Below are 13,088 nucleotides of genomic sequence, written 5' to 3'. Positions count from 1 at the left end.
TGTAGATTTTAAACATTAAGTCACAGTGTGCAAATGGTAAAAGAAATGAATTGTTAAGGTGGTAGATGTGGTCCAATCGATCAGCTGCTTTGTCCTGGATGGTCTGGCTTTTTGAGTGCTGTTGGGACTGCACTGATTCAGATAAGCAAAAAACAATCCAGCACAGTGCTAGCTTGTGCCTTGCAGATGGTGTGGAATGAGGAGCCCAGCCAACTTCTGCAGGATACCTAGACCCTCACTTTTTCGTGTTGATACTGTGTTTATGTGGCTAGTTCAGCTGGTTAATGCTGATCTCCAGGAAGTTGAGGGTGAGAGGTTTGGTAATGCATATTAAGGGTAGGTTATATCTGAGTATCTGTCTTGTGGGAGACATTTCTTGCTGGCACAAATATTATTTGCAACTTATCAGCCAATGCTGACATATTATCTTTCTGCCAACAGGCATGGAATGGTCCACTTGCTCAGAGCTGAGATTGGAGTTGAAGATTGTGCAATCAATGGTGAACATCTCCGTTTGTGGTCGTATGTATAACAAGATGAGGTGATTGATGAAGCAAGTGAAGGTGGTTTGGCTCAGGAACACTGCCTTGAGGAACTCCTTCTAGGGGCTGGGTTACTTGGTTTCCAATGATTGTCATCATCTTCCTTTTTTCAAGGTATGACTCCAAAGTCTTTTCCCTTAGGTGCCCATTGATCTAATTTTTAATGGAACTCTTCAATACCACTTGCCTTGATATTAACGGCATTACCCTTATCTCATATTTGGAAGTCAGGTCTTTAGCCTGTATTTACAGCTGGGTTGTGATGATACCCTGCAGAACCCAAAGTAGGTATCCATTGGCAGCTGTGCCAACACTACAAGCTTGCTTATGTGTCCATATATCTGTTTATTTAGAGATATGGCACAGTAACAGGCCTTTCTGGCCCAAAGATCCCTTGTGACCAATTAACCTTTTAACCCACACCTCTTTGGAATATGTGTGGAAACCGGAGCACCTGGAGGAAACCCACACTACGAACTTCTTACAGACAGTGGCAAAAATGAAATAAGTTCACTGCCACTGTAGTAGCAGTATGTAACTGCTATGCTACCACGCCACCCTGCTGAAATTCCCTCATCCTCCAAGTTACTCTTTGAAACCCACTTCATTGACCAACCCTTCATTCACTTTGTTCACTCTTCCCATTGCCTCAGGAAAGAAGGCAACATCATCAAGGACCTCTCCTATCTTGGTCATTCATTCTTCCTTCTTCCATCAGGCAGAAAATACAAAAGCCTTATAACACATACACTGGTCTCGTGTTAAGTTCTATCCCACTGTTATTAGACTCTTAAATAAACCTCTTAAATGATAAAGATGAACCCTTGATCTTTCAATCTACCTTGCCATGGCCCATGAACTTTAATTGTCTACTAGCATTGCACTTTCTCTGTGACTCATAACAACATTTGAAAGACTTTTGGATAAGTACATGGATAGGAAGTGTTTAGAGGGATTTGAAACAAACACAGGCACTTGGGACGAGCTTAGAAGGCACTGTGATTGGCATGGATGAGTTGGGCCGAATGGCCTGCTTCCATACAGTATGACTCAATGACTTTGTAACTACACAGCATTCTTCTTTCTGTTTTGCTTTCCTTTTATACTAACTTGATGTACTAATGTGCAGAATGATCTGTCTGGATGGCATGCAAGCAAATGTTTTTCACTGTATCTTGGTATCTGTGCCAATAATCAACTAAGCACCAAGATCTCCTTATGTGGCTTGGTGACCATTTTAAAATTATACTTCTTCCATGGAAGATCTTGGAACATTTTTGCTACATAAACGAATCATGGTTGTTTTCTGATGGAGGCAACAAATCATTAACGCCTTAAAATCCATTCTCCATTGGGACCATTTACATCCTATGCAACAGCTCCTGCATGTTCTTTTATTATCTTCATTGGAATGACACTTACAAGCAGAGAATGACACTACAATTTTGTGGGTGTAGAACTACAGTTGAAGGATGAATTTCTTGGTGAAATTTTTGGTCGGTTAAGTGCTAACCACACAGTAAGTGTTAGAGACAAACCAAACTTGTAAGGACAGCAAATTTCCTTCCTTAAAGAACAGTCCTGCTGAAGAGTCTCACCCTTTATTCTCCTCCATAGACGCTGCTTGACCTGCTGAGTTCCTCCAGTATTTTGTGTGTGTTGCTCAAGATTTCCAGCATCTGCGGGATCTCTTGTGTTTACGAGTAAACCAAATGGGTTTTGGTGACATTTCAGAATTTCATGTTAATGTCAAACCTTATCTTGAGATAAACTGAGCATAACTACAAACATAACATAGCCATCCCTGATATTTTACTCCACATTTATTTAGTTAACCAAAGTTAATTTCCAAATCACTATAGTGATGGGATTGGACTCACTTCACCAAATCTTCAGTTCATGCCTTCATATTACTGATCCAGTACCAACCATTAAGCTACCAGTTCACTTCAATCTGAGGATTCAAACAGGTGACCTGGTCTGCTGTTCTACACTCAGCGACCACTTTATTAGGTACACCGGTACATCTGCTCGTTAATGCAAATATCTAACTAGCCAATCACGTAGCAGCAACTCAATGCATAACAGCATGCAGACGTGGTCAAGAGGTTCAGTTGTGGTTTAGACCTAACGTCAGAATGGGGGAGAAATGTGATCTAAGGGACTTTGACCATGGAATGATTGTTGGTGCCAGATGGGGTGGTTTGAGTATCTTAGAAACTGCTGACTTCCTGGGATTTTCACACACAACAGTCTCTAGAGTTTACAGAGAATGGTGTGAAAAACCAAAACAAAAATCCAGTGAACAGAAGTTCCATAAAGAAAACACCTCGTTAATGAGAGAAGTCAGAGGAGAATGGCCAGACTGGTTCAAGCTGACAGGAAGGTGACAGTAACTCAAATAACTACATGTTACAACAGTGGTGTACAGGAGAGCATCTTTGAAAACACAACATGTCAAACCTCCAAGTGGATGGGCTACAGCAGCAGAACATCATGAATATACACTCAGTGACCACTTTATTAGGCGGAGGAGGTACCTCATAAAGTGGCCACTGCATTGAGTGTGTATCATGACAGCTAAATAATCCCAGATCTTTGATAATGAATACCCAATGATTGTGAATAGGATTTTCTGAGCTTTCTTGTATTTTATATCAAAAGGACTATTCTATTGTACATCAAAAATAACAGCCAGAACCTGAAGGGTTAATGACAGAGTTTGTCTGAACTTCTCCAAAGAATAAACAGATGGGATGAATCCAAGCTGCTTCGGATATTTTATACTCTTGCTGCCAAGCATTTTTCAGATGCAAAGAAATGACCAAAGGTGAGACAGGGAGAGGAAGAATGTTATGCACCAAGTATTAACCACTCAGATCTTGCAGGAGCTTCCTGGTTCTGTTTTGTTTGTAGTTCTGCTCGGATTACCTCAAGATGGGCCTCGTCATTGGCCCAAGTTTTTTACTGAATTTTCTCTCTGAAATTTAGAAGAATGTGGAGGGATCTCATTGAAACCTACCGAATGTTGAAAGGACTGGATAGGGTGGATGTGGAGAGGATGACAGACAGACAGACATACTTTATTGATTCCGAGGGAAATTGGGTTTTGTTACAGGGATGGGGGCATCCCTGCTATGATGGGGGCATCCAGATCTAGAGGGCACAGACTGAGGGGCAGCCTTTCAATACAGAGGTAAGGAGGAATTTTTTTAGCCAGAGAGTAGGTAATCAGTGGAATGCTTTGCCACAGACTGTGGTAGAGGCCAAGTTTGTGATATTTAAGGTGGAAGTTGATAGTTTCACAGATAGTCAGGGCATCAAAGGATATGGTGAAGAGGCAGATGTATGGGGTTGAGTGAATCCAGGATTAGCCATGATGGAATGGCGGAGCAGATTTGATGGGCTGAATAGCCTAATTCTGCTCCTGTGTCTTATAGTCTTATGGTATAATTCAGCCTTCTCTGTTGTATAAAGGATAGAAATCCAAACTTGGTACACCTCACCACCCCTGAAGCAACTCCATCCTCCAACCAAGCCTCAGGCAGGAGCCCTAACTAGCAACAGAGCATGACTATGTTCTCATCTCTGTTCATAATGCTCATTTTAATTCTCCCAACCACCTTCACATTGATCTTTCAGAGCAAGGCCAAATACAAACTCAATGAACACTACCTCATCTTACACAGGTAGCTCTAGCTCAGTGGCATGAATATTGAGTTCATCCATTACAGGTAACCCTATGACCATCCCCTTCTCCTACCCATTCCACCAGCTCCAAGTTCTCCCCTCTCTACTTCTTCCACTCAATCCATCTTCCATTTCCACACCATCGCTGCTGTCCACTCCTCCCAATCACTATCTTAGTCATAGAATGAAAACAGGCCCTTCGGCCCAACAGGTCCATGCTGACCACATCACCCCCCCCCCCCCGCTAATCCCAGTTATCCACATTCAGCCCATAGCCCTCCATTCCCCTCCCCTCCAGGTACCTATCCAGATGCCTGTTATATGTTGCAACTATATTCACCTCGACCACTTCCTCCGGCAACTCATTCCAGGTACTCACTGCCCTCTGTGTGAAGATCTCACCTCTCAGGTCTCTTGTAAATCTTTCCCATCTTATTTTAATTGGTGCCCTCGAATTCTGGATTCCCCAATCCTGGGTAAAAGACTATGACTGTCCACCTTATTGGCACCCCTCATGATTTTATAAACTTACTAAACATCTCTCACTCTCCTGAGTTCCAGGGACTAAAGGCATTAGGGTATAATGCCTATAACTCCTATAACTCAGGCCCTCTAGTCGAGGCAGCGTCCTCGTAGACCTCTTCTGCACCCTCTCCAGCAGGTGACTTCAGGCAGCACAGTAGCGTAGTTAGTGGTTAATGCAAGCGCTATACAGCGCCACTGTTCACCAATTGCCATTCGATTCCCACCGCTGTCTGTTAGCAGCTTGTACATTCTCCTCATGACTGTGTGGGTTTCCTCTGGGTTCTCCAGTTTCCTCCCACATCTACGGTTAGGATTGGGGAGTTGGCGCTGAAAGCATGGTGAAACTTGCACACTGTCCCCAGCACAATCCTCACTGATTTTTATTTGGCACAGATGATGCATTTCACTGAATGTTTAGATGCTTTGATGTACGTGTGACAAAGAAAGCTAATTTTTATCTTTATAATTGCACCTCACCAACAATTTATATAACTGCAAGATAATGTCCCTGCTCCTCCACCCTCGGTAATCCTGTCTCACACTGGATTATCTTCAAGCCGAGTTATCACTGCTGTCTCCACCCTGCCTTTGTCGAAATAGTCACCCACCTTTCACTATATGCACCTACTTAATGAGATTTACAAATTTACAAATGCTCCAAATTTCCAGCATCTGCAGAATTTCTTGTATCTATGCACCTATCACTGCTGGCTATGGATACCCCACACCCTCCGTCCTCCACCCACCCCTCCCCCCTCAACTCTTTGCTATAACCTGAGCATCCCCTCTCCTCAAAGGACCATAATTTAGTCTCCTTCCACCACTGCACATTGAGGCAGGAATTGGGCGGGGAAGCCCCTTGAACAATGAATGGGGGTCGTGTCATGGTAATAATGGAATATCTGTTTGTGTTTTCCCCCTCTCTCTTTAAAGTTTACAAAACATAATGTCCTGACCAAGAATGTTAAGGTTTTTCCCACTGTTTCTTTCTTTTGTATGCATATTTTTTATTCATAAATAATATCTATTTTGAAATTAAATAAAAAAATCCCTCCCACTGATGCAGACTGGCCTGCTAAGTTTCTTCAACAACACACTTTGACTTATTTTATCATTTGTTGCCAAGTACCCCGTAACTTTAAATATACATACAGACTTGGCTTCCACCACAATCTGCAGACAGATTTACTACTCTCTGGCTAAAAGTATTTCCTCCTTACCTCTGTTCTAAAAGGTTGCCCCTCAATTTTGAGGCTGTGCCCTCTAGTTCTGGACACTGCCACCAGAGGAAACATCCTCTCCATATCCATCTTACCTATTCCTTTCAACATTCAGTAGGTTTCAATGAGATCCAGTGAGTACAGGCTCAAAGATGCCAAACGCTCCTCAAATATTAACCCCTTCATTCACAGAATCATCTTCATGAACCTCCTCTGGACTCTCTCCAATGACAACACATCCTTTCTGAGATATGGGGCCCAAAACTGTTGACAATACTCCAAGTCTGGCCTGACTAGTGTCTTATAAAGGCTCAGCATTATCTCCTTGCTTTTATATTCTATTCTCCTTGAAATGAATGCCAACATTGCATTTGCCTTCTTTACCACAGACTCAACCTGTAAATTAACCTTCTGGGAGTCTTGCACGAGGTCTCCTAAATCCCTCTGCACTTTTGATGTTTGAATCTTCTCCCCATTTAGATAATTGACTGCATTATCGTACATTTCCCAACAGTGTATTCCATCTGCCACTTTTTTGCCCTTTCTTCCAATTTGTCTAAGTCCTGCTACAATCACACTGCTTCCTTAGCACTACCTACCCCTCCACCTATCTTTGTATCATCCACAAACTTTGCCACAAAGCCATCAAAGTCATGAAACCAAAGGAGCTGGTTGTGGACTACAGAGGGAATGGAGACAGGCTAACCCCTATTGACATTAATGAATCTGGGGTTGAGGGTAAACAGCTTCATGTCCCTCTGCAGAAACATCACCGAGGACCTCACATTGTCTGTACATACCAGCTGTGTGGTGAAAAAGGCACAACAGCGCCTCTTTCACTTCAGATGGTTGAGGAAGTTTGGTATGGGCGCCCAAATCCTAAGAACTTTCTACAAGGGCACTATCAAGAGCATCCTGACTGGCTGCATCTCTGCCTGGTATGGGAACTGTACCTCCCTCAATCGCAGAACTCGGCAGATAATGGTGCGGACAGCCCTGCGCATCTGCAGTTGTGAACTTCCCATGATTCAGGACATTTACAAGGACAGGTGTGTAAAAAGGGCCTGTAGGATTATTGGGGACCCGAGTCACCCCAACCACAAACTGTTCCAGCTGCTACCACTTGGGAAATGTTACCGCAGCATAAAAGCCAGGACCAACAGGCTCCGGGACAGCTTCTTCCACCAGGCCATCAGACTGGTTAACTCACGCGGATACAATTGTATATCTATGTTATATTGACTGTTTTGTTGTATATACTATTTATTACAAATAAATGTAGAAAATAGCAGTTTATACAAGAGGTCTTTTTGAATTTGGCTGACGCACATGATACAATATTAATAAGTGGAGATTTTAACTTTTGTCTAGACCCAGTCTTAGATAGATCAACAAAGGGTGTTATAAAATCAAAAGTAGCAAAATTAACTTTATCATTGATGAAAGATTTAAATTTGATTGATACATGGAGAAGAATCAATCCAAAAGAAAGAGATTATTCATTTTATTCAAATAGACACAAAACTTATTCAAGGATAGATTTTTTTCCTATTATCAACGAATATTCAAGACAGAGTGAAAAATATGGAATATAAAGCAAGAATATTGTCAGATCACTCTCCCTTGATAATGACAATGATAATGATAGATAAAGAGGAATCAATTTACAGATGGAGATTTAATTCAATATTATTAAAACATCAAGATTTTTGTGATTTTATGAAAAAGCAGATTCAGTTTTTTTTAGATACAAATTCACACTCAGTTGATGATAAATTTATACTGTGGGAAGCAATGAAAGCATATTTGAGAGGCCAGATAATAAGTTACACTTCTAAAATCAAGAAGTAATATATGGTAGAAATAGATTAGTTAGAAAAAGAGATTACAAAATTAGAAAAAGAATCTCAAAGACATATGACAATAGAAAAACAAAGACAACTTGTTAACAAGAAGTTACAATATAATACACTTCAGACATATCGAACAGAAAAAGCAATTATGAGAACTAAACAGAGATATTATGAACTAGGTGAAAGATCACATAAGGTTCTTGCTTGGCAGTTAAAAACAGACCAGACTTCCAAAACGATAAATGCAATCAGAACAAATGTAAATAAAATTACTTATAAACCTTTAGAAATTAATGAAACTTTTAAGAATTTTTATTCCGAGCTGTATCAATCAGAATCAAAAAATGATAATGTCAAGATAGGAAGGTTTTTATCACAAATAACTCTTCCAAAATTGAATTCGGAAGAACAGAAGGGATTAAATAGGCCTTTTACATTAAAAAAGGTTGAAGAAGTTCTAGGATCACTTCAGAGTAATAAATCCCCAGGAGAAGATGGTTTTCCGCCCGAATTTTACAAAAAGTTTAAAGATTTACTAATTCTTCCTTTTATAGAGTTAATACATTGAGCTGAAAGAACGCATAAACTTCCAGAATCTTTCTCGACAGCTATTTTAATAGTATTGCCAAAAAAAGAAAGAGATCTTTTAAAGCCAACATCATTTTGACCTATCTCTTTGTTGAGCACTGACTATAAAATAATAGCAAAAATTCTATCTAGTAGATTATCCAAATACTTACCAAAATTAATACATATGGGTCAAACAGGATTTATTAAAAATAGACAATCGGCATATAATGTAACCCGGTTACTTAGCATAATTCATTTGGCACATAAGAGGGAAGAAATGAGTGTGGCAGTTGCTTTAGATACAGAAAAAGCATTGGAATGGGATTTCTTATTTAAGGTATTGGAAAAATATGGATTAGGAACATCTTTCATAAAATGGATTAAAACCTTAAATACTAATCCCAAAGCTAATGTAGTGACAAATGGTCAAATTTCAACATCATTTCAGTTAACAAGGTCAACTAGGCAAGGTTGTCCATTATCACCTGCTTTATTTGTGTTGGCGATTGGACCACTAGCTGAATTAATTAGAACGGACCCAGATATTAAGGGTTTTAGAGTTAACCAGGAAGAATACAAGATTAATTTATTTGCTGACGATGTTCTGATTTATTTAACAAACCCATTGAATTTGCTGCGTAAATTATCTTCTAGATTGGAAGAATATGGGAAAATATCAGGCTACAAAATAAATTGGGATAAAAGTGAAATTCTACCTCTAACTAAAGGAGATTATAGTCAACGTCGATTAATAACTCTATTTAGATGGCCGATAAATGGTTAAAATATTTAGGTATAAGAGCTGATAATGATATAAAGAACTTATATAAATTAAATTATTTATCATTATTGAAAACGATTCAAGAAGATCTTGATAAATGGATGACATTACCAATAACATTAGTAGGCAGAGCAAATGCTGTAAAAATGAATATATTCCCTCAATTACAATACTTATTCCAAACACTACCAATACAACTACCCCAGAAATTTTTTCAAGAGTTAAATAAATGTGTGAGGAAGTTCCTTTGGAAAGGTAAGATGTCAAGAATATCGTTGGAAAAATTGACATGGAAATTTGATCTAGGAGGATTACAACTTCCAAATTTTAAGAATTATTATAAAGCAAATCAACTTAGATTTATTGCGTCTTTTTTTGATAAAGATAAGCTGGCATGGATAAGAATAGATAAAATAGGAGAAAATAGACCAGAAGATTTTATATATAAATGGGAATCTAAATGGATACGGGTAAAGAAAGAATCTCCTATATTAAAACATTTGATTGATCTATAGAACAAAATAAATATTGACGTTGAGATGAGGAAATCTTTATTAGCAAAGAGATCTTTAATTCAAAATAAACTTATTCCTTTTACAATGGACAATCAACCTTTATACAACTGGTTTCAAAAAGGGATTAGATATATAGGAGATTGTTTTGAAGGAGGTATTTTAATGTCATTTGATATAAATAAGAAATATCAAATAACACTCTTTTTTGTTATTTCCAATTAAGGGATTATTTAAGAGATAAATTGGGTCAAACAATGTTATTGCCGAAACCTAGTCAAATAGAAACTTTAATTCAAAAAGGAAAAATTAAAAAAATTATCTCTTGTATGTATAGTTTGATTCAAAAACAGGCAATTAAACAAGGAATTCATAAGTCAAGACAAAAATGGGAAATTGACTTGAATATTAAAATTGAAGAAACAAGTTGGTCAAGACTATGTCTTGACAGTATGACAAATACAACAAATGTCCAGTTAAGATTAGTGCAATATAACTTTTTACATCAATTGTATATTACACCACAAAAAATAAATAAATTAAACCCAAATTTATCCGATCAATGTTTTCGATGTAATCAAGAAATTGGTACTTTTTTACATTCTACTTGGTCTTGTTCCAAAATTCAACCTTATTGGACAAATTTAAGTTTTACTGGAACAAATTATTAGAACACAACTTCCACATAACCCAATACTATTTTTATTAGGTGACATTGAAGGGATAAAACCAAAACCCAAACTGAATAAATATCAGAAAGAATTCATAAAAATTGCATTGGCAGTAGCCAAGAAGGCTATTGCAGTTACTTGGAAATTGGATTCATACTTAAGTATAGACCGTTGGAAGAACGAAATCTTCAGCTGTATTCCACTTGAAAAAATTACTTAGAATTTAAGAGATAAATATGAAACATTTCTGAAAATTTGGCACCCTTATTTACAAAAGACAGGATTAAATAGATGCTCTGAAGACAAAACTATTGGTTAGTTGGGGAAATAAATAAATAAATATACTAAAGTTATTATGAACGCTGTGGAGCATGTGGGGATCTTTTGATATCCAGGCATTCTTTTTTTTCCTTTCTTTCTTCTTCTCTCTTTTTCCTTCTTTCTATAGGGATATGTTATGGGGAGGGGGGAAGGGTTGATAACTTTTTCTTCTTCTGTAATCATTGAAAACTCAATTAATTTTTTTTTTACAAAAGAAAATAGCAGTTCCTGTGGAACACCACTAGTCACTGGCAGCCAATCAGAAAAGGCCCCCTTTATTCCCATTCACTGCCTCCTACCTGTCAGCCATTCCTCTATCCACGCCAGTATCTTTCCTGTAACGCCATAGGATTTTAATCTTGCTAAGCAGCCTCATGTGTGGCACCTTATCAAATGCCTTCTGAAAACACAAGTAAATGACATCCACTGCCTTTCCTCGTTTACCTTGCTTGTTACTTCCTCGAAGAACTCAAACAGATTTGTCAGGCAAGATTTCCCTTCACAGAAACCATGCTGACTTTGACTTATTTTATCATTAGTCTCCAAGTACCCTGAAACCTCATCCTGAATAATAGACTCCAACACTTTCCCAACCACTGAGGTTAGGCTAACTGGCCTCTAATTTCCCTTCTCTTGTCTTCCTCCCTTCTTAAAGAGTGGAGTGACATTTTCAATCTTCCAGTTCTCCGGGACCATGCCATAATCAAGTGATTCTTGTAAGATCATGGCCAATGCATCCATTATCTCTTCAGCAACCTCTCTCAGGACTCTGGGATGTAGTCCATCTGGCCCAGATGACGTCCACCTTAAGACTTTTCAGTTTTCCCAGAACATTTTCCTTTGTAATAGCAATGGCTCTCACTCCTGCTCCCTGACACTCACAGACCTCTGGCACACTGCTTGTGTCTTCCACAGTAAAGACTGAAGCAAAGTACTTATTAAGTTCATCTGCCATTTCTTTGTCTCCCATTACTACCTCACCAGCATCATTTTTTCAGTGGTCCAATATCAACTCTCACCTTTCTTTTACTCTTTATATAACTGAAAGCACTTTTGGTATCCTGCTGTATACTATTGGCTAGTCTGCCCTCATATTTCATCTTTTCACTTTTGATAGCTTTTTAGTTGCCTTTTGTTTGATTTTAAAAGCTTCCCAATCATCCAAATTCCCACTAATTTTTGCTACCTTATATGCCCTGACCTTGGAATTTATGTAGTCATTAACTTCCTAACTGGTGGATGTGGTATATTTAGATCTTCAAAAGGCTTTTGACAAGGTCCCACACAGGAGATTAGTGTGCAAACTTAAAGCACACGGTATTGGGGGTATAGTATTGATGTGGATAGAGAATTGGTTGGCAGACAGGAAGCAAAGAGTGGGAGTAAACGGGACCTTTTCAGAATGGCAGGCAGTGACTAGTGGGGTACCGCAAGGCTCAGTGCTGGGACCCCAGTTGTTTACAGTATATATTAATGATTTAGACGAGGGAATTAAATGCAGCATCTCCAAGTTTGCAGATGACACGAAGCTGGGCAGCGGTGTTAGCTGTGAGGAGGATGCTAAGAAGATGCAGGGTGAATTGGATAGGTTAGGTGAGTGGGCAAATTCATGGCAGATGCAATTTAATGTGGATAAATGTGAGGCTATCCACTTTGGTTGCAAGAACAGGGAAATAGATTATTATCTGAATGGTAGCCGATTAGGAAAAGGGGAGATGTGACGAGACCTGGGTGTCATTGTACACCAGTCATTGAAGGTGGGCATGCAAGTACAGCAGGCGGTGAAAAAGGCAAATGGTATGTTGGCATTCATAGCAAAAGGATTTGAGTACAGGAACAGGGAGGTTCTACTGCAGTTGTACAAGGCCTTGGTGAGACTGCACCTAGAGTATTGTGTGCAGTTTTGGTCCCCTAATCTGAGGAAAGACATTCTTGCCATAGAGGGAGTACAAAGAAGGTTCACCAGATTGATTCCTGGGATGGCAGGACTTCCATATGAAGAAAGACTGGATCAACTAGGCTTATACTCACTGGAATTTAGAAGACTGAGGGGGGATCTTATTGAAACGTATAAAATTCTAAAGAGATTGGACAGGCTAGATGCAGGAAGATTGTTCCCGATGTTGGGGAAGTCCAGAACGAGGGGTCACAGTTTAAGGATAAAGGGGAAGCCTTTTAGGACTGAGATGAGGAAAAACTTCTTCACACAGAGAGTGGTGAATCTGTGGAATTCTCTGCTACAGGAAACAGTTGAGGCCGGTTCACTGGCTATAATTAAGAGGAAGTTAGATATGGCCCTTGTGGCTAAAGGGATCGGGGGTATGGAGAGAAAGCAGGTACAGGCTTCTGAGTTGGATGATCAGCCATGATCATACTGAATGGCAGTGCAGGCTTGAAGGGCCG

General features: G+C 39.2%; 1 protein-coding gene and 1 long non-coding RNA gene across 9 annotated transcripts in view; one reads left to right on the top strand and one right to left on the bottom strand.

Annotated features, from left to right (window-relative positions):
- Positions 1–13,088, bottom strand: part of LOC132385071 (proprotein convertase subtilisin/kexin type 7-like) — a 310,522-nt gene that overhangs the window by 43,194 nt on the left and 254,240 nt on the right. The gene's annotated exons all lie outside the window — the stretch shown is intronic.
- Positions 1–13,088, top strand: part of LOC132385073 (uncharacterized) — a 34,958-nt gene that overhangs the window by 16,995 nt on the left and 4,875 nt on the right. The window contains exon 2 of the long non-coding RNA XR_009509063.1: positions 442–656. This is a non-coding gene — a long non-coding RNA (uncharacterized LOC132385073). The remainder of the gene's footprint in view (positions 1–441; positions 657–13,088) is intronic.

The sequence above is a fragment of the Hypanus sabinus genome, chromosome X2 (assembly GCF_030144855.1).
Source record: "Hypanus sabinus isolate sHypSab1 chromosome X2, sHypSab1.hap1, whole genome shotgun sequence".
Lineage (NCBI taxonomy): Eukaryota > Metazoa > Chordata > Chondrichthyes > Myliobatiformes > Dasyatidae > Hypanus > Hypanus sabinus.
The sequence above is the reverse complement of the archived record's forward strand: the minus strand, read 5'-3'. Positions and strand labels throughout refer to the sequence as shown.